Here is a 21,566-nt window from a genome sequence, read left to right as displayed (position 1 = left end):
AGCACTAACTATGGGGTTTGCGTGACTAACGGGAAATAAAGAAGCACTAACTATGTGCAAAATCGAAATTGTGGCCTGCCATAGGTAGTATCCCAAGTTCTTCAGAATGAAGTTAGCAGCAAATAGTAACAATTAAAATTGAGACGTTATTTCTGTAGCACCAACGATGGGGTCTGCAGCACTAACGAGCACTAACGAGCACTAACGAAGCACTAACGATGTGTAAAATCCAAGTTGTGGCCTGCCATATGTGGCCTGCGAAGTTCATTGGCATGACGTTAGCAGGCCAATAGTGACTGGAGAAAATTGCGGCGTTATTTTTGTAGCACTAACAATGGGGTTTGCGGCACTAACGAGCACTAACGAAGCACTAACGATCTGTGAAGTTGAAATTCTGGCCTGCCATAAGTGGCCTGCTAAGTTCATACTAGCTTTATAAAACTGACCCATTTTGTTACCCTAAAAACTGTATATATAGAAGCACTACCGTTATTGTTTACAGCACTAACGAGCACTAACGATGCTGAAACCGGCTATTTCACTTATGGTGTGATTCTGATATGTTGGCCTGCTGACATGAAGTTAGCAGGCCAATAGTAACTATTAAAATTGCGGCGTTACTTTTGTAGCACTAACGATGGGGTTTGCGGCACTAACGAGCACTAACGGAGCACTAACGATGTGTAAAATCCCAGTTGTTTCCTGCCATATGTTGACTGCAAAGTTCATTGGCATGAAGTTAGCAGGCCAATAGTGACTGGTGAAAATTGCAGCGTTATTTTTGTAGCACTAACGATGGGGTTTGCGGCACTAACGAGCACTAACGAAGCACTAACGATCTGTGAAGTTGAAATTCTGGCCTGCCATAGGTGGCCTGCTAAGTTCATGCTAGCTTCATAAAACTGACCCATTTTGTTACCCTAAAAACTGTATATATAGAAGCACTACCGTTATTGTTTACAGCACTAACGAGCACTAACGATGCTGAAACCGGCTATTTCACTTATGGTGTGATTCTGATATGTTGGCCTGCTGGCATGAAGTTAGCAGGCCAATAGTAACTATTAAAATTCAGACGTTATTTTTGTAGCACTAACGATGGGGTTTGCGGCACTAACGAGCACTAACGGAGCACTAACGATGTGTAAAATCCCAGTTGTCTCCTGCCATATGTGGCCTGCAAGGTTCATTGGCATGAAGTTAGCAGGCAAATAGTGACTGGTGAAAATTCAGGCGTTTTTTTTTGTAGCACTAACGATGGGGTTTGCGGCACTAACGAGCACTAACGAAGCACTAACGATCTGTGAAGTTGAAATTCTGGCCTGCCATAGGTGGCCTGCTAAGTTCATACTAGCTTCATAAAACTGACCCATTTTGTTACCCTAAAAACTGTATATATAGAAGCACTAACGTTATTGTTTACAGCACTAACGAGCACTAACGATGCTGAAACCGGCTATTTCACTTATGGTGTGATTCTGATATGTTGGCCTGCTGGCATGAAGTTAGCAGGCCAATAGTAACTATTAAAATTGCGGCGTTATTTTTGTAGCACTAACGATGGGGTTTGCGGCACTAACGATCACTAACGAAGCACTAACGATCTGTGAAGTTGAAGTTCTGGCCTGCCATAGGTGGCCTGCTAACTTCATGGACATCATAAAGTTCCCTAATTTGATTTTGATATGGTTTACTTACTTATCAAACGAAAGTTGGAAGATATCTAATACTTGATAAAACCTGTTATTAAGCTTTAGTCTTGTAAAAGTGCTCAGCTTTTGTACAAATTCATGAGATACGTTCTATAAATGCTGTGAACTTTAACTACTAGGACATACATAAAAAGAGGTGTTTATATTGCTGTGCGTAAAACACGTTCAACACATGTGAAATGTATTTATTGGTATTTCACGTTATTAGAATAGATTGTTACATACTCGGACTCCTGATGTTATTGGTATAACAAAGCAATTTACAATAAAGCAGTAATCATGACTCGATAAATACTGTTAGATATTGTTTTTGTTTATACATTTCGGTACATAAATAATAATAATAATAATAATAATAATAATAATAATAATAATAATAATAATAATAATAATAATAATAATAAAAAGCACAATGTAATTCATACCATATGTGTATTTTTAAGTACTAGATATATCATGCCTTTGAGTATTAATTTTTCTTCTTGAAAAATGAGTTTAAAATATTAAAATATGTGTAATAAAATGTAAAATGTAGGCTAGGACTAGGGGGTGCCAAAATGTCACTTTGCCCGGGTGAAAATTTTGCCTTTTTCCGCCCTTGCTGACTGTCATGCATTTCCTTTTTAAATTTGCTATTTGCTTCTTGCGGATCTAATGTTTGTATCTCGTGAGGATGAACGAAACAATTGGTCTGAAGTGATTATATTCCTGTCTAATATACCAAACGACAACAACAAGGAAAAATAAAATGGAACCATAAATATTCTATAATTCTATAAATTTAATTTTTATACTTCTATACGAATTTTCAGATAAAGACTAACATTAGAAATTATTGTGAGAACTATATTCTTAGATCACCTGATTAAGGTTGATGTTGGATTGGATTTGAGTTTAGCTTCTCTTTCAGCAGCAAGGCTATATAAGACGTTGACCTACAGCTTAATGTAGAATCCGAATTACATAAGCCCCAGCCGGGAATCTAACCCGAGTCACCCAGGACAAAAGCACACATGTTAACCATGTAGCCACGAGAGACTTCCTAAAGCTGAATATTATGTCTGTACTATTGTGTCAGTTCCTTTATTTGTCATGTCTACTATCGATCGTGAGATTAAGCAGTTGTAGATTTTCATATTGTTCTTATATGAATCGGTAATGTATTATTGTAACTTTTCGCTGCTATCATAAATTTGATATTGTACGTACCAGAGATTTAGCGGTTCTCACTGTCAGTAATGAAGAAAATTATTTGTACGAGGATAAGTCAATAAATATCTGCAATCAATTTTTATTATTTATTACCACAAGAGTGCAATGTTTTTATTCACATCACTTTTCAACATATTCACACTGCTTTTTAATGCACTTAGTTCACCATTGCACAAGCTTTCCCTCTGCAAAGAAAAGGTTTTGGTTGCGCAGCAAGCTACGAATGCACTGTTTGCTTCACCTGTTGATTGGACCTGAATCGATAGCCTCTGAGAGCATCTTTAAGTGTACCAAACAGATGGTAATCCGATGGGACAAGAGTAGGACTTTTTTTAAAAAAATTTGGGCATAAGGATTTGCCCTTGTCTACATCAGTTTCTTCCGCTTAATATTATCTATTTATTAGTATATGTCCAGGGCCGAATTTATTGCTAGGCACGAATGTTGTTCGAAAATTTAATAAACAACACGAAAAATGGAAAAGTTGAATAATAATAATAATAATAATAATAATAATAATAATAATAATAATAATAATAATAATAATAATAATAATAATAATAATAATAAACACCCTTCAAGTAATAATTCATTTAGCCACTCTATTGACTTCAATCATTGGTGGTTGGAGTTCGGTGAATATTCAGTAAGATTTAATCGACATCTTCGCTCAGAAGAAAGCAAGAAGGGAATACTTTAAATTTATTATAAAAGTAAATACTTATACAAATCTGTTCTCGGATATTGACAACAAATTTACGTATACTGTTTTATAATATCCTTTTCTCTCATTCATTTACTTTTATAATTTCGGTGTGAGTAAAAAATGTAATAGACCTATTTGATAAAAGTGCTATATATACATGTGTGTGTGTGTGTGTGTGTGTGTGTGTGTGTGCGTGTGTGTGTGTGTGTGTGTGTGTGTGTGTGTGTGTGTGTGTGTGTATGTATGTATATGTATGTACGTATACAGGGTGTAACGAAATGCAAATACTTCTGGAGGTGATTCGTGACATCAAAAGAAGGCAAAAAGTCCTCTTGCACATTGTCGAATTCCGCGTCGTGTACGAGTGACAGGTTGCGAACGTGGAATATAAAATCGATTCATGATAAATGCAACGGAACAAAGAGATGTGCACATACTTCGGGAGGTAATTCGTAAGTTCAAAACAAGACAAAAAGTCCTGTTGCATGTTTTCGAATTGCGCGTTGTGTACGAGTGACAGAAGTGCCAACTTGGAATCGAAAATCGAATCGAGACGATTTTAAACGGAATAGAAAGATGTGCACATACTTTAAGAGGTGATTCGATACTTCAAAGGAAGATCTCTTGAATGATGCATTGATGTTCACATCTTTCTATTCCGTTCCAATTGTTATTATTCGAGTTTCGATTCCCAGTTGGTACCCCTGTCACTCGTACACGACGCTGAGGACTTTTTGTCTTCTTTTGATGTAACGAATCCCAGTGATAAAATTCCGCGTACGGCACTGACATTAGAAACAAGTTTCAAGAATTTAAACAATTATTCGATTTGTTTTAGTGTTTTAATATTCACACTATTATGGATGAAAAAATTCAAAACGAATTTCTTTTATTTGCTTTGGTGTATAGTGTGTGTAAAAATGAAACTCGTCGTTCTTTGTAACTTTATTTTTAAAAAACAAGCCGAGTTGAATCAAACTCAGAAACTCCCGGTATGCAAAGCTGTGGAATCCAACCTGCCAAGCCTGGCCACCAAACATAGCGATCTTTAGTGCCTCAGCGTTTCCCAACCGGTGTGCCGCGAGGAAATCGAAACAAAATTATTAATTCTATAGCAACCAAATTGCAAGACATAGGGGAAAAAATGTAAATTTTTGTACTTCACATTACTATGAATTTCTACCATGGAAAAAAATTACTGTAATTGTAATGTATTATTGTACATCTATTACTGTGTAGCAGACAGTATTTCGGCTCGTACAAATTTCCACGGTTAGCTGTTATGTTACGCTTCAATTGAGAGTCATACTAACACCGAGAAATGGAAGCACTTGTACGGTACGCGTCAAGTGAACGTTCCTAGAATACTCATTCGCACGTGAATGACAGAACAACACTTTGTTCAACAGCTGTGTTTTGACTTCGACGCATCGCAAGCTGTGTGATTGCAATAATATGCACCTGTTTTGGTTAAAACAGCAAAGTTAAAAGTACAAGACATTTGTTTGTTCGTTCGTTATTTAGTGATCTTCGTTCTTAGTGAAAGGTTGGATACGGTTTTCGAAAAAGAATGCGTATTTTTAAAAATCTGAGTCCTATATTTCATTGCAATTGTTTTCTATTTTAAAATTAGAATAAAAAAATAAGCACAATGAATTAGCATAGGGGAAAACCAGTGATCGAGCTTTCATCTCTGTGAGAAGATGATCAGTAATCACAGAAAAAAAATATCATGGTATTTTATATTAGCAAATAATAATAATAAAAATAATAATAATAATAATAATAATAATAATAATAATAATAATAATAATAATAATAATAATAATAATAATAATAATAATAATAATAATAATAATAATAATAATGAGTGTGCCGCGAGAATTCAAGTTACACCCGTAGTGTGCCGCAAGTTGAAAAAGGTTGGGAAACGCTGGCCTAGACTATGGGCTACTATCCCATCGAATTTCGTTCAGATCGGATAGTAGTTACCGAGAAATAAAGTATTCTACCACATATAAGACGAGCCGAGCCTTGCCACAAAATATAGTAGTTTCCCCCCTAGACCATAAGTTACTTGCTCATTAAATTTGAAAGAAAACTTCTGTCCGTTGTCATAGAAACCGCCGTTTCCAGGGCAACAGATCCTGTCACGGTTAGCCAAAATTGAAAGAAAATACGTAAAAAATTAACGAAGATAAAAGAGCTAATGTAGAGGAGTCGCTACAAATTAATTTTCTTTAACGAGGACGATTACGAAAGATCACTTACTGATTGAAATCCAGATTATTTTCCAATAGAGTAACTTCCAATAAACCTTTTGTTATTGTTAATTATTCCATATCGGACTCCCGAAGAAAACTCATCGAAACAACTTATTGACCGTGCCAATAGCGACTACTCTCAATCATGACTCCGTTTTCTTTCATTTAGAAATAGGAAAGAAAGAGAAGAAAGTAGAAGGGTAAAAGAAGGAGGTAGGTAAAGAAGAAAGAAAAGAAATAGGGTATTTTAATGAGAAACAGATTACTGGATAATTCCGGAAATATAGTAAAAGGTCGGGAAAGTCGTTGAAAGATGAATCATTCTAAATGTTATTAACAACTAATCAATTTTGGAATGCTTCGGAATAGACACATGTTCCCTCATACCACCCAGACCTAGCTCCAGGCACCACGATCATGGGGTTGCCCAGACCTAGACCTGGAAATGAGAAAAGTGAAATTTAATTCTTTGTAAAGTTATTCCGACCGGTGACTGATAACTATCCAGCATCTGAACTCTGTCCTCTAGGATCGACCACACATATGAATTAGCCAAGGAAAAAAAAATCAAACTTATAAACTCAATATAAATTTATGTATCGTATCAATAAGAATTTCAACTTCCTGGAAGAAAGATGTCGTATTTAGGCTTATTCTTGCTATTTTTGCTTCACTCCTCGAGCCGATTTAAACCGTTAGTGACGGTCCTTCATGACCTAGGTTATTTACCTTAACACATATATTAAAACATGACACATATCTTACAGATGTTAATATGACAAATGATATCACTAAAATTACTTAAATTAAATCTATCATGCATTCACATGCTCACTCACTCAGGACAGTGTATATATGTTTAAAGGAAACCAACTAACTACAAAGGTACAAATAGTTTATTACATTCATAGTGAAAAAAAAGGACAAAACAAATAATTATAAAGAAAATATTAAAAGCACAAGTTCTTGGTTATATATTAATAGAGTACATAGTATTATATTTTAGTAATTTTTATATATTCAATCATATTGACAAATGAAAAGAAAGGAAAACAAAATAATTACACGTATCATATCTTAGGCATGCTAAAGCAAAATGATGATTTGCGACATACGCAAAAGAAAAAAACTTATTTCACTTAAAAAAAATTGGACAAAGAGGAAAGAAAAAAAAACTTTTTGGTGTATTAGAACTTATATGAGTCTCTACCTCACGTCGAGATATTAAAATATTAATAATTTCGAGCGTCCAAATCACAACTCACGCACTAGTCGTAGTGTCCAAAACGTTTCGCTCCATTTAACTTAATTTGTGGTCATTTATATATATATCTCTATATGTATATATATATATATATCTATTGGTTTACAAAACCATTCGTCGTCTATATTTGGTTTGTAACTGGTAACAGTTTATATCTGCAATCGCACACTGCTACGTCTATACCCATCTAGGGATTTCGAGAAAATAACTTTCACTAGAGGAAGTTTCTCCTCTTAGACGGTCTATTTCCAAATTTATTAATCGAATAATTTCAAGTTATTTATCCAACACTGGGACACTTCACGAGACCTTTCATTAGGATCACTTTCGTATATGTTTATACATGGTTCGGATTAAAAAAAAATGATCTTCCACAGGTGTACGGAGTATGATAGTTCAAATTGAGGATAAAAAAAAAAACTGGTCAAGTCATAGGATACACATGTAGGTGAGAAGGATTCAAGGTGCACTTTCCACAATGGTTTTAGGTTAATTGTTCAGGGATAATATTTGTTATGATGGGGGTTACGTTTAGACCTGCCGATATTTTTTCAATGCATGCCATTATATAATTACAGAGGTTATCACTTACATTGATTCAGAAGAAAAGGAAAATTACTTAAGTGCACGGCGGTATTCTTAACAAAATCTACATTCTTAAATTCGTCGGAAGACTTCTGGTAAACTATAGCAACCAATACACGTCTAGGGGGACAGACACGAGCGCTCTTACATATATTCATAATACATTTAATATCATACTTTTACTTTAACATCATATTCACATACTAATTACACATACATTTCGAAGTATTTATTTCTCTCTCTATATATATATATATTTATAATAAATGCGCACACATTTAAATTAATCACCCCTACAATAAATTCTAAGAAGGTTGCAACATTGTCCAAGAAAACAAATGACTTCCAACATTACATTTGGAAACAAATTAAATTTTATCTGATACCGCGCGTCTATAAATTTTTAACTTTTATATAATCAATTCGTGTTTAAATCATGAAGGAGAAAAAAAAAAACTTTGTGAGGCAGGCACGTAACACAGAGCATTTCTAGATATAACTAGGTAAATCAAAATACAATTTCTGGGCCCAGATTAACTACAAAGTAATCGAAAACCAAAACAGAAAGGAAAGTGACCAACGGATAAAAAAAAACTTAAGAGGGACGACGGTGAAAGAACATAATCGAAGTGTCGTCAACTACGAAGTCTTTGTTCATTTCAGCGATAGGTCAAAATGTGATGGAGGACCCAATCATTATCTACTCCATTCATGAATCGTGTCTTGCAACGTCTCAGCTGGTAATTTCAGATCAGAGTTGTACGTTAAATAAATCGTAAGTAACAAGTTCAAAATCTCGGGGGGGGGAAGGTTGAAAAAATTAAAAAAAACTTGAAGAAATGAAGACAGAGAGAGAGATAGAGAAGAAGGAAGACTAAGAATAGGGGCGCCAAAGACTTAAGTGAGAAATAACTAACGCTACAAAGTTAGAAGTCGAATTTCGCTCTCAACAAATCCATAGCCAAAATATTCTTAACATGCCAAAAGGGTGGTCTACTCAAATACGTAGACTCAAGGGGCGTCCTGCTGCCAAGGATGCAAGTTCTGTGTCCATCAGATCCCAATCCCACAAGAGTTTGCTTGTAAGATTGAAATCCGATCCCCGTATCCGGCCCAGACCAGCAGGAAAAAAAAGGAGAGGGGGAAAGGGACCAGGTAACTGCGTCCCCAATTTTGAAATCTCTAAGTAAAAAAAAAAATATTCGACCCCTTAGGAAAACTAAGAAGGTTCGAGGACAGTAATGAAACTAGAATAGAAGTATTATCTAAGATATCCCTAACTAATGATTTGCCGGAAAAAAAAATTAAATAAACTGAATTTTGGATCGGTGATTCCTATTGCCAAACTTCACCGATAGCTACCCTGCGCAGACACGCCACAGTCTGGGATGTCGTTAATTTCCCTCGTCTAATTAAACTAAGAAAAGAAATGAAAATACTTAAAGGGACTAGGGGTCGACATCCGGGTACGCGAAAATAAATTTCAATAACTAATTGTTTTGATTCTGTACCCAGTCAGAGCTGTCGCCTCCATGAACATTGTAAACTAGCTCGAGTAGGTAACGTGGAGGAAAAAAAAATCTCACGGAGCAGGATATTCTATTTTAAAAAACCGACCAGAAAATATAATTCACTACAGCCCTGTTGTATAACTGCTACTGTCTTTTCATAATTTATTATTCAATATGTCTAGTCTGCGATTATATGATGCTACCCCTTCTATCAGATGGTATTACTATGGTTGATTATTATTATAACACATTAAACTACAAAGTATTACCATAGTCCGACTATATATCGCCCTCCGGTCCGCGTGATATCATGGTGCAGGGGTCAGAACTTGAGATGTTTGTAGTTACACGTATCTATTCAATATCTATATATCAACACGCGGCGAAGTATTCACTGGGCTACTATATATTTAACTATATGGGTGTCCTATATTCTATATTCATTTACTACAATATTCATATACTTATTAATATTCATATTCACATTAATATTCATTTGCCACGACGCTATATTCTACAAACACCCTGTTTCCTCTATCTACGCCCAGCCTATTTACACATTTCATCATAATACTTTAAAATCTATAATCACTACAAACATTTCCCGCTCCGATCACCGCACGACAACCTCACTCGAACCCAAGACTCTTTCATCCCACACACAATACTATGTAATACCTGGTAGCTTTATTAAGAACGAAAAAAAAATCCTACGTATGTTCACTGAGACTAGAATTATCTGCGATAATGTCTAATGTTTATAAAATTCTGCATCAACAATGAAATTCTACAGCCACGAAGAAAAATGGACATTTAATATATTTTCAAAGCGAAGAACTAGCATCATATCGCCCGACTTCTGTTAAAAATTTACGTATTGTTTATTTATTTAAATATTTAGATTTCTAGACTATGCAGAATGTTGAAACTTTCAGAATATATTAATTTTGGGTCACTTGACCTAACTGTACATTCATATGGGCTGTGAATTATACCTTCTAGGTTTTATTTCGGAAAGAAAGGTCAATTTCATGAAAACTAAATCACTAAGCACCTCGACGGAAGAATGGCGGTTAGTACTGACTTCTGACACTAGGGCTAGCGACGATATAATGAACCCTTGAACAACTGAATGTGACCTTGTACACGGAATTATTATACTATATTACGTTCACTTAATGACGGAGTAATCAAAATTTATCGCATAGTAAATATTACACTGTCCAACACACTCTTTCATCACTTAATTATCACTATCACTGATACTACATTACAAATATACACATACTACTCGAACTACAAGACACATCATGCCACATTCATACTACACACTACATTAATACATGTTATACTAATAAATATACACAGAAATCATTCAGATTTTACCATGTTAAATCGACTCTATGAAAGGTAACGAAAGGAAAGAAATGAACAGGGCCAACTGGCCCTTATATTTACCAAATCATATTCTTTACTCGACCTATTTAATCGATGCCCTGAGGGGACATATCGGAGTATTAGCAAGCAATAGGACCCCTGCCCTGAAGGGGCAGGAACCCGGAACAAACTGAATGTTCAACTCATCCCGCTGGAAGCCGTACTCCCAATTTGGGAGTCAGATAGGAGCCCTTACTGAAACTTACACGTGCATTGTGATTACTGGACTGACTACCACAAAATTAAATACCGCCATGTTACTAATAAATAAATACAAAAAGAAATCACATCCACTACATACACGAACACAAACGGTAGTGAGGCAGGCCTTACGTAACTAGAAAAGGAATAATTTTAAGGATAAGAATATTTTAAGGGAGAAAAACACCACTCCTCCGAAACTGTTTATAGATTCCTAAGAAAACTCGCAAACTGATGCACTTTACAAAGCCTGTCCATAACTAACAATATCTGCACAACATGGCGTCATCTATTTTTTATTTCTTCAGTCCGGTTTTTACTATGAAAAACTAACAAATTATGGCTCCGTAGCTTCCTGCTTGGTAGTTATTCGACTATTATATTAGTTTTACCTTTTACTGCAGTTTTTCTCACTCCGTTGCGACCTTTTAAGCTCGACGATCGAAATCTGGCTGTTGTCAGCAAGATTTTCCGGCTTGGAATGGAATAATTGCGCCCTAATATCATAGCGTGGGTTTATCATCCAATCAAAACTAAGCATTTTGGCGGTGGGGCTTTGAAACGAATAAAATTTGGTAAAATCTGGATTAAACTAGTTTTTTAGAAGGACCTAGGTATCTAAAAGAGAGGTGAAGGGTGGTCCTGAAAATTCTGTCGAATTTTAGATTGGTTATTTGATCTGGAAAGTTCCGTCCAATAGTGGATCTATATTTTCGGATAGCACTGACACCGTAAGAATTGTAATAATCCATTTACATATACATATGCAAGACTTATAACTAATTTAAAATATAAATGAAGATATTGATTCCCAAAACTATCATTCCCAATGAATTTTTTACAGTTTTTTCATGTTAATTTGAAATAGAATAATGAACAATATTACGAATTATATGAACAGCCAGAAATTTTTTGTTAAACGTCAAGTACAGTCGGTGCAAAAAATTTCGGGCACCCTCCTATTAAGAACATAATCTCATTAGACTGTAATGGCATATTACAGTTCCTCGGCGTCGTTAAAAAAAAATTTTGTTTGAATAACAAAATTTTGTTGAATAGAATTAACATGTATTAATACTAATAAACTAACTACTCACTCATACTCTCATGCACTCAAATGAGACAGTGTAACATTCACTTTGGGTATTGAGATAGAAGTTCACGTTTTTTGTCCTCGGTACAGTTGAAAAGTTTAAGATTTTGGAAATTGTGAGTTCCGGTACTTTCACCTTTTAGGTAGCAGGAAAACACGAGGTAACCAGTTCGCAATGTTCCCATCGAAAGTGGGAAAATGTTCAATATCCCGGAGGGACACTTTAGAGCTCACGCTAACATGAGTAGGGGAATAGTTACTGGGAATTAACATATTCTCCTGCACGATCGGAGTCGTCACCGGATTTACCACCGACGACGTAGTAGCGGTGTTATAACTACCCATGTAAGTGAAAGGGATTCTGTTGGTCGTATTGAGTATGTTGGGCTCCATCCCCGGACCAATCGCACCCATGAACAACGACTCAGAATGGCACCCATCTCCTTTTCCCGGCAACACGCTATGTGATTGTATACCTCCATGTAAGGAGGGAGCACTCACGCTAGTGACCGTAGTCGTCACAACACTCGACTGATTCGGCACACTATTAGAATTGAACCACGACTTTGGTTCTGACCGATACATGGGGTAGTGAGTCGCAATATCCCGTGCATCAACTGACGTTAAATTTTCTTTTCCTGCGCTACATGTAGTTGTTATCGCAGGTAATATTTCTGAGAAATCGCTACCGGGGAAAGGATAGGTTACCTCTGATTTTTCGCGACTAGTTTTCGTCATTTCTTTTCGAATATTTGCTATCTCATTTTGAATTTTCGAAACTTTCTGGTCAGTTACTTCCAGTTCGGTTTTCAATGATAAGTCTGACAAGGTTGACTTTAAACTATCAATTTCGGCCTGCTGTGTTTCCAGTTTATTGTCGATTTTATGTAATTTTGTATCCATTTCTTCAATTTCAGAATTTACATGATCTAATTTACTTTCAGTCTCCTGCTGAAGTTGCTTTATGGACTGTTGAGCCTCGCATCTGACCAAATCGATGTCAGTAGACATTTGCTCTCTCAATGTAGTTATTGAGGAAGCAAAGTCCGAGCGTATGTTGTCGATTTTCTGGGTTAATACCTCGAATCGAGATTCGGTTTCTCGTTCCGAGGTGTCGAATTTCTCATTTATTTCGCGTCTTATTTCGCGGCTATTTTCATTCATTTCGCGTCTCATTTCCTGTAGCATTTGTTGCAATGAAAGGAGGAGAGCGTCATTATTAGATGACCCAGTCTTCCTTTGCTTTTCTTTGGGTTTATCACCAATTGGATCCCCATCTCTTTCATCATCATCGAGGTCAGATATCTCCACTGGAGATATTTGGCCTCGGTTCTTCGGAGTACTATACCCTCGCTCACCGTCTGAATCGGGATGTTCCTTTTCTCTCTCAGAGGATAAACTCATGGGTTCACGCGACTGGTGGAGCTTCCCCTCACATTCTTTGCAGTATTTAACTATCTCACCAGCCCGGACCTTTTCTGCATTTTCAGCAGTATCCTCTAAATTAATACAACTGAAATGAATCCATTTCAGCCCACATTCGTGACACCTCACTAGCCTACGAGAGACGCGAGCTCTTTTCTCACTACTTTCTAATGTACATTGTGTACATGAGACTTCCGCGTTCTCGTGTGATACGACTTCTCTATTGGTTGCCATAGCTTACACCCAAAAAGACACAATATAAACACATGCAATTATATACTTATCAACTAACAAGACTTATTAATCAGGTACTATTCATAAATTAAGGGACTCCTATCTAATTCCCTCCTTGGGTCAACTTCCAGCATTTTCAATTTTTAGAATTTACTTTGACAAATTCCTTCATTTCCCCCTTTCTACAGAGAGAGACAAAGATAGCAGAACAGCCAATGACTATAATTATTTAATCTCACTGTAACTTTTAATTATGCACCTTTTGTGGCCAAGTCAATATGTGCTCGATCCTAAACAGTGTTTAATAAATAATTTCAGATTCGTTACCAGGGAAAACAATTGTTTCCATGGTAACTGTCCGATGTCAACGGTCGCCAAAATTGAAAGAAAACTTCTGTCCGTTGCCATAGAAACCGCCGTTTCCAGGGCAACAGATCCTGTCACGGTTAGCCAAAATTGAAAGAAAATACGTAAAAAATTAACGAAGATAAAAGAGCTAATGTAGAGGAGTCGCTACAAATTAATTTTCTTTAACGAGGACGATTACGAAAGATCACTTACTGATTGAAATCCAGATTATTTTCCAATAGAGTAACTTCCAATAAACCTTTTGTTATTGTTAATTATTCCATATCGGACTCCCGAAGAAAACTCATCGAAACAACTTATTGACCGTGCCAATAGCGACTACTCTCAATCATGACTCCGTTTTCTTTCATTTAGAAATAGGAAAGAAAGAGAAGAAAGTAGAAGGGTAAAAGAAGGAGGTAGGTAAAGAAGAAAGAAAAGAAATAGGGTATTTTAATGAGAAACAGATTACTGGATAATTCCGGAAATATAGTAAAAGGTCGGGAAAGTCGTTGAAAGATGAATCATTCTAAATGTTATTAACAACTAATCAATTTTGGAATGCTTCGGAATAGACACATGTTCCCTCATACCACCCAGACCTAGCTCCAGGCACCACGATCATGGGGTTGCCCAGACCTAGACCTGGAAATGAGAAAAGTGAAATTTAATTCTTTGTAAAGTTATTCCGACCGGTGACTGATAACTATCCAGCATCTGAACTCTGTCCTCTAGGATCGACCACACATATGAATTAGCCAAGGAAAAAAAAATCAAACTTATAAACTCAATATAAATTTATGTATCGTATCAATAAGAATTTCAACTTCCTGGAAGAAAGATGTCGTATTTAGGCTTATTCTTGCTATTTTTGCTTCACTCCTCGAGCCGATTTAAACCGTTAGTGACGGTCCTTCATGACCTAGGTTATTTACCTTAACACATATATTAAAACATGACACATATCTTACAGATGTTAATATGACAAATGATATCACTAAAATTACTTAAATTAAATCTATCATGCATTCACATGCTCACTCACTCAGGACAGTGTATATATGTTTAAAGGAAACCAACTAACTACAAAGGTACAAATAGTTTATTACATTCATAGTGAAAAAAAAGGACAAAACAAATAATTATAAAGAAAATATTAAAAGCACAAGTTCTTGGTTATATATTAATAGAGTACATAGTATTATATTTTAGTAATTTTTATATATTCAATCATATTGACAAATGAAAAGAAAGGAAAACAAAATAATTACACGTATCATATCTTAGGCATGCTAAAGCAAAATGATGATTTGCGACATACGCAAAAGAAAAAAACTTATTTCACTTAAAAAAAATTGGACAAAGAGGAAAGAAAAAAAAACTTTTTGGTGTATTAGAACTTATATGAGTCTCTACCTCACGTCGAGATATTAAAATATTAATAATTTCGAGCGTCCAAATCACAACTCACGCACTAGTCGTAGTGTCCAAAACGTTTCGCTCCATTTAACTTAATTTGTGGTCATTTATATATATATCTCTATATGTATATATATATATATCTATTGGTTTACAAAACCATTCGTCGTCTATATTTGGTTTGTAACTGGTAACAGTTTATATCTGCAATCGCACACTGCTACGTCTATACCCATCTAGGGATTTCGAGAAAATAACTTTCACTAGAGGAAGTTTCTCCTCTTAGACGGTCTATTTCCAAATTTATTAATCGAATAATTTCAAGTTATTTATCCAACACTGGGACACTTCACGAGACCTTTCATTAGGATCACTTTCGTATATGTTTATACATGGTTCGGATTAAAAAAAAATGATCTTCCACAGGTGTACGGAGTATGATAGTTCAAATTGAGGATAAAAAAAAAAACTGGTCAAGTCATAGGATACACATGTAGGTGAGAAGGATTCAAGGTGCACTTTCCACAATGGTTTTAGGTTAATTGTTCAGGGATAATATTTGTTATGATGGGGGTTACGTTTAGACCTGCCGATATTTTTTCAATGCATGCCATTATATAATTACAGAGGTTATCACTTACATTGATTCAGAAGAAAAGGAAAATTACTTAAGTGCACGGCGGTATTCTTAACAAAATCTACATTCTTAAATTCGTCGGAAGACTTCTGGTAAACTATAGCAACCAATACACGTCTAGGGGGACAGACACGAGCGCTCTTATATATATTCATAATACATTTAATATCATACTTTTACTTTAACATCATATTCACATACTAATTACACATACATTTCGAAGTATTTATTTCTCTCTATATATATATATATATATTTATAATAAATGCGCACACATTTAAATTAATCACCCCTACAATAAATTCTAAGAAGGTTGCAACATTGTCCAAGAAAACAAATGACTTCCAACATTACATTTGGAAACAAATTAAATTTTATCTGATACCGCGCGTCTATAAATTTTTAACTTTTATATAATCAATTCGTGTTTAAATCATGAAGGAGAAAAAAAAACTTTGTGAGGCAGGCACGTAACACAGAGCATTTCTAGATATAACTAGGTAAATCAAAATACAATTTCTGGGCCCAGATTAACTACAAAGTAATCGAAAACCAAAACAGAAAGGAAAGTGACCAACGGATAAAAAAAAAACTTAAGAGGGACGACGGTGAAAGAACATAATCGAAGTGTCGTCAACTACGAAGTCTTTGTTCATTTCAGCGATAGGTCAAAATGTGATGGAGGACCCAATCATTATCTACTCCATTCATGAATCGTGTCTTGCAACGTCTCAGCTGGTAATTTCAGATCAGAGTTGTACGTTAAATAAATCGTAAGTAACAAGTTCAAAATCTCGGGGGGGGGGGAAGGTTGAAAAAATTAAAAAAAACTTGAAGAAATGAAGACAGAGAGAGAGATAGAGAAGAAGGAAGACTAAGAATAGGGGCGCCAAAGACTTAAGTGAGAAATAACTAACGCTACAAAGTTAGAAGTCGAATTTCGCTCTCAACAAATCCATAGCCAAAATATTCTTAACATGCCAAAAGGGTGGTCTACTCAAATACGTAGACTCAAGGGGCGTCCTGCTGCCAAGGATGCAAGTTCTGTGTCCATCAGATCCCAATCCCACAAGAGTTTGCTTGTAAGATTGAAATCCGATCCCCGTATCCGGCCCAGACCAGCAGGAAAAAAAAAAGGAGAGGGGGAAAGGGACCAGGTAACTGCGTCCCCAATTTTGAAATCTCTAAGTAAAAAAAAATATTCGACCCCTTAGAAAAACTAAGAAGGTTCGAGGACAGTAATGAAACTAGAATAGAAGTATTATCTAAGATATCCCTAACTAATGATTTGCCGAAAAAAAAATTAAATAAACTGAATTTTGGATCGGTGATTCCTATTGCCAAACTTCACCGATAGCTACCCTGCGCAGACACGCCACAGTCTGGGATGTCGTTAATTTCCCTCGTCTAATTAAACTAAGAAAAGAAATGAAAATACTTAAAGGGACTAGGGGTCGACATCCGGGTACGCGAAAATAAATTTCAATAACTAATTGTTTTGATTCTGTACCCAGTCAGAGCTGTCGCCTCCATGAACATTGTAAACTAGCTCGAGTAGGTAACGTGGAGGAAAAAAAAAATCTCACGGAGCAGGATATTCTATTTTAAAAAACCGACCAGAAAATATAATTCACTACAGCCCTGTTGTATAACTGCTACTGTCTTTTCATAATTTATTATTCAATATGTCTAGTCTGCGATTATATGATGCTACCCCTTCTATCAGATGGTATTACTATGGTTGATTATTATTATAACACATTAAACTACAAAGTATTACCATAGTCCGACTATATATCGCCCTCCGGTCCGCGTGATATCATGGTGCAGGGGTCAGAACTTGAGATGTTTGTAGTTACACGTATCTATTCAATATCTATATATCAACACGCGGCGAAGTATTCACTGGGCTACTATATATTTAACTATATGGGTGTCCTATATTCTATATTCATTTACTACAATATTCATATACTTATTAATATTCATATTCACATTAATATTCATTTGCCACGACGCTATATTCTACAAACACCCTGTTTCCTCTATCTACGCCCAGCCTATTTACACATTTCATCATAATACTTTAAAATCTATAATCACTACAAACATTTCCCGCTCCGATCACCGCACGACAACCTCACTCGAACCCAATACTCTTTCATCCCACACAAAATACTATGTAATACCTGGTAGCTTTATTAAGAACGAAAAAAAAATCCTACGTATGTTCACTGAAACTAGAATTATCTGCGATAATGTCTAATGTTTATAAAATTCTGCATCAACAATGAAATTCTACAACCACGAAGAAAAATGGACATTTAATATATTTTCAAAGCGAAGAACTAGCATCATATCGCCCGACTTCTGTTAAAAATTTACGTATTGTTTATTTATTTAAATATTTAGATTTCTAGACTATGCAGAATGTTGAAACTTTCAGAATATATTAATTTTGGGTCACTTGACCTAACTGTACATTCATATGGGCTGTGAATTATACCTTCTAGGTTTTATTTCGGAAAGAAAGGTCAATTTCATGAAAACTAAATCACTAAGCACCTCGACGGAAGAATGGCGGTTAGTACTGACTTCTGACACTAGGGCTAGCGACGATATAATGAACCCTTGAACAACTGAATGTGACCTTGTACACGGAATTATTATACTATATTACGTTCACTTAATGACGGAGTAATCAAAATTTATCGCATAGTAAATACTACACTGTCCAACACACTCTTTCATCACTTAATTATCACTATCACTGATACTACATTACAAATATACACATACTACTCGAACTACAAGACACATCATGCCACATTCATACTACACACTACATTAATACATGTTATACTAATAAATATACACAGAAATCATTCAGATTTTACCATGTTAAATCGACTCTATGAAAGGTAACGAAAGGAAAGAAATGAACAGGGCCAACTGGCCCTTATATTTACCAAATCATATTCTTTACTCGACCTATTTAATCGATGCCCTGAGGGGACATATCGGAGTATTAGCAAGCAATAGGACCCCTGCCCTGAAGGGGCAGGAACCCGGAACAAACTGAATGTTCAACTCATCCCGCTGGAAGCCGTACTCCCAATTTGGGAGTCAGATAGGAGCCCTTACTGAAACTTACACGTGCATTGTGATTACTGGACTGACTACCACAAAATTAAATACCGCCATGTTACTAATAAATAAATACAAAAAGAAATCACATCCACTACATACACGAACACAAACGGTAGTGAGGCAGGCCTTACGTAACTAGAAAAGGAATAATTTTAAGGATAAGAATATTTTAAGGGAGAAAACACCACTCCTCCGAAACTGTTTATAGATTCCTAAGAAAACTCGCAAACTGATGCACTTTACAAAGCCTGTCCATAACTAACAATATCTGCACAACATGGCGTCATCTATTTTTTATTTCTTCAGTCCGGTTTTTACTATGAAAAACTAACAAATTATGGCTCCGTAGCTTCCTGCTTGGTAGTTATTCGACTATTATATTAGTTTTACCTTTTACTGCAGTTTTTCTCACTCCGTTGCGACCTTTTAAGCTCGACGATCGAAATCTGGCTGTTGTCAGCAAGATTTTCCGGCTTGAAATGGAATAATTGCGCCCTAATATCATAGCGTGGGTTTATCATCCAATCAAAACTAAGCATTTTGGCGGTGGGGCTTTGAAACGAATAAAATTTGGTAAAATCTGGATTAAACTAGTTTTTTAGAAGGACCTAGGTATCTAAAAGAGAGGTGAAGGGTGGTCCTGAAAATTCTGTCGAATTCTGGAAAGTTCCGTCCAATAGTGGATCTATATTTTCGGATAGCACTGACACCGTAAGAATTGTAATAATCCATTTACATATACATATGCAAGACTTATAACTAATTTAAAATATAAATAAAGATATTGATTCCCAAAACTATCATTCCCAATGAATTTTTTACAGTTTTTTCATGTTAATTTGAAATAGAATAATGAACAATATTACGAATTATATGAACAGCCAGAAATTTTTTGTTAAACGTCAAGTACAGTCGGTGCAAAAAATTTCGGGCACCCTCCTATTAAGAACATAATATCATTAGACTGTAATGGCATATTACAAATTTGGTTCAGATCCGGCAGAGAAATGAAGTACCACATACAAGACTATTCGAGCCGAACGACCCTGTCCCTGTCTGAGTCCAGTCACGAGATATAGCATTCGTTATTCATTTGGTCATGGGTTATTTGCCCACCAAATTTCATTCGGGTTTGACGTGTACTTACGCAGAAATAAAGTACCACATTCAAGACAAGTCAACTCGAGCCGATCCAAGTTCAGCCACTGAATATAGCATACTTTTATCGGGTTAGCCATGGACTATATACATAGGCGCCCGAAGGGAAGGGCAGGGTCGGGCCCGGGCCCCCTCTGGCTCACGAAAATGTATTAAATTTCTTACGATTTTCTTAATAAAAATAAAAAAAAATACCAAACATAATAAAGCAACCAGGGAGATGAGCCCCCCTTCCCCCCTAGAAAATTTTCTTCGGTTGCCTATGGATTATTGTCCACTAAGTTTGGCACTGACTTATCAAGTGGTTACTGAGAAATAAAGTACCGCATACACACACCTGGAGTGAAACTATAAGCCCCCGTATGCTTACGCCGAGAGCATAAATAAAAATAAATTAATATTTAACAATTCAAATCTTTCTTTGAAGCATATTCAAAATGAAAATTCATTAAAATTTTTGTACAAAAACGTTTAAAGTTATACATAAAATAATTTTATTTTCTATTGAATTACAATTTTGTACGTCGGGGTGAGGGGCGGAAAATACCTTTCGTCGTAGGGGTGGGAAAACACTAAATCCGGCCTTATAAATATATATGTGTGTGTCTCAGCTTTGGATATTTCATTTTCTTTTGTTAAACGCTAATAATGTTATTACTTAAAACTCGAAAATTCATATTTGTTACACCGCTAGTGAACAAGATGATTTAAAATTGTTTCCATTCTCTGTCTTTCAGGACTGCAATGGATAAACACGTAATGAGAACGGGAGTACACACAATGGGGACATAAGGAAATACAACGAGTCGTCGTGGTGTTCTACGCCTTTCATAGCATACACATCTGGAAGCTGTACATTAACATCATCCAAAGGAGAGTTGCGACCTTATAAGAGAACTATTACCATCCATGTATATATTATGTTTCCTCATAAATGTGTACAAACGTCCATTACACCCGAGTAAATAATTTGAAAATGTAATGATGGATTCGTGTTTTCAATGTCTGTATCAAACCTTCTGAACTTGAGTTTTCGTATCTGGAGAATCTAAAGAAAGCCAAAGGTTTTAACCCACTAGAAAAACAAAAGACTCGTCATTCGATCTTACTTATAAGGAAAATAATCCAATCAGAATTGTCATTATTTCCCTCTCGAAGACCATGCATTATGACAGCCTCCCGATATTGAGAAAAATAGTTTCAGATTTAC

At 35.7% G+C, this 21,566-nt stretch overlaps 1 protein-coding gene across 1 annotated transcript in view; it reads left to right on the top strand.

Annotated features, from left to right (window-relative positions):
• LOC145684698 (uncharacterized) overlaps positions 1-21,338 on the top strand; it is a 40,562-nt gene extending 19,224 nt beyond the window's left edge. Inside the window, exon 3 of the mRNA XM_081757077.1 lies at positions 21,094-21,338. The gene's annotated coding sequence lies outside the window, so the exon portion shown is untranslated. The remainder of the gene's footprint in view (positions 1-21,093) is intronic.
• The last annotated feature ends 228 nt before the right edge of the window (positions 21,339-21,566 follow it).

Source organism: Thermobia domestica, chromosome 5, assembly GCF_964235325.1.
Source record: "Thermobia domestica chromosome 5, izTheDome1.hap1.1, whole genome shotgun sequence".
NCBI classification, from domain to species: Eukaryota; Metazoa; Arthropoda; class Insecta; order Zygentoma; family Lepismatidae; genus Thermobia; species Thermobia domestica.
The sequence above is the reverse complement of the archived record's forward strand: the minus strand, read 5'-3'. Positions and strand labels throughout refer to the sequence as shown.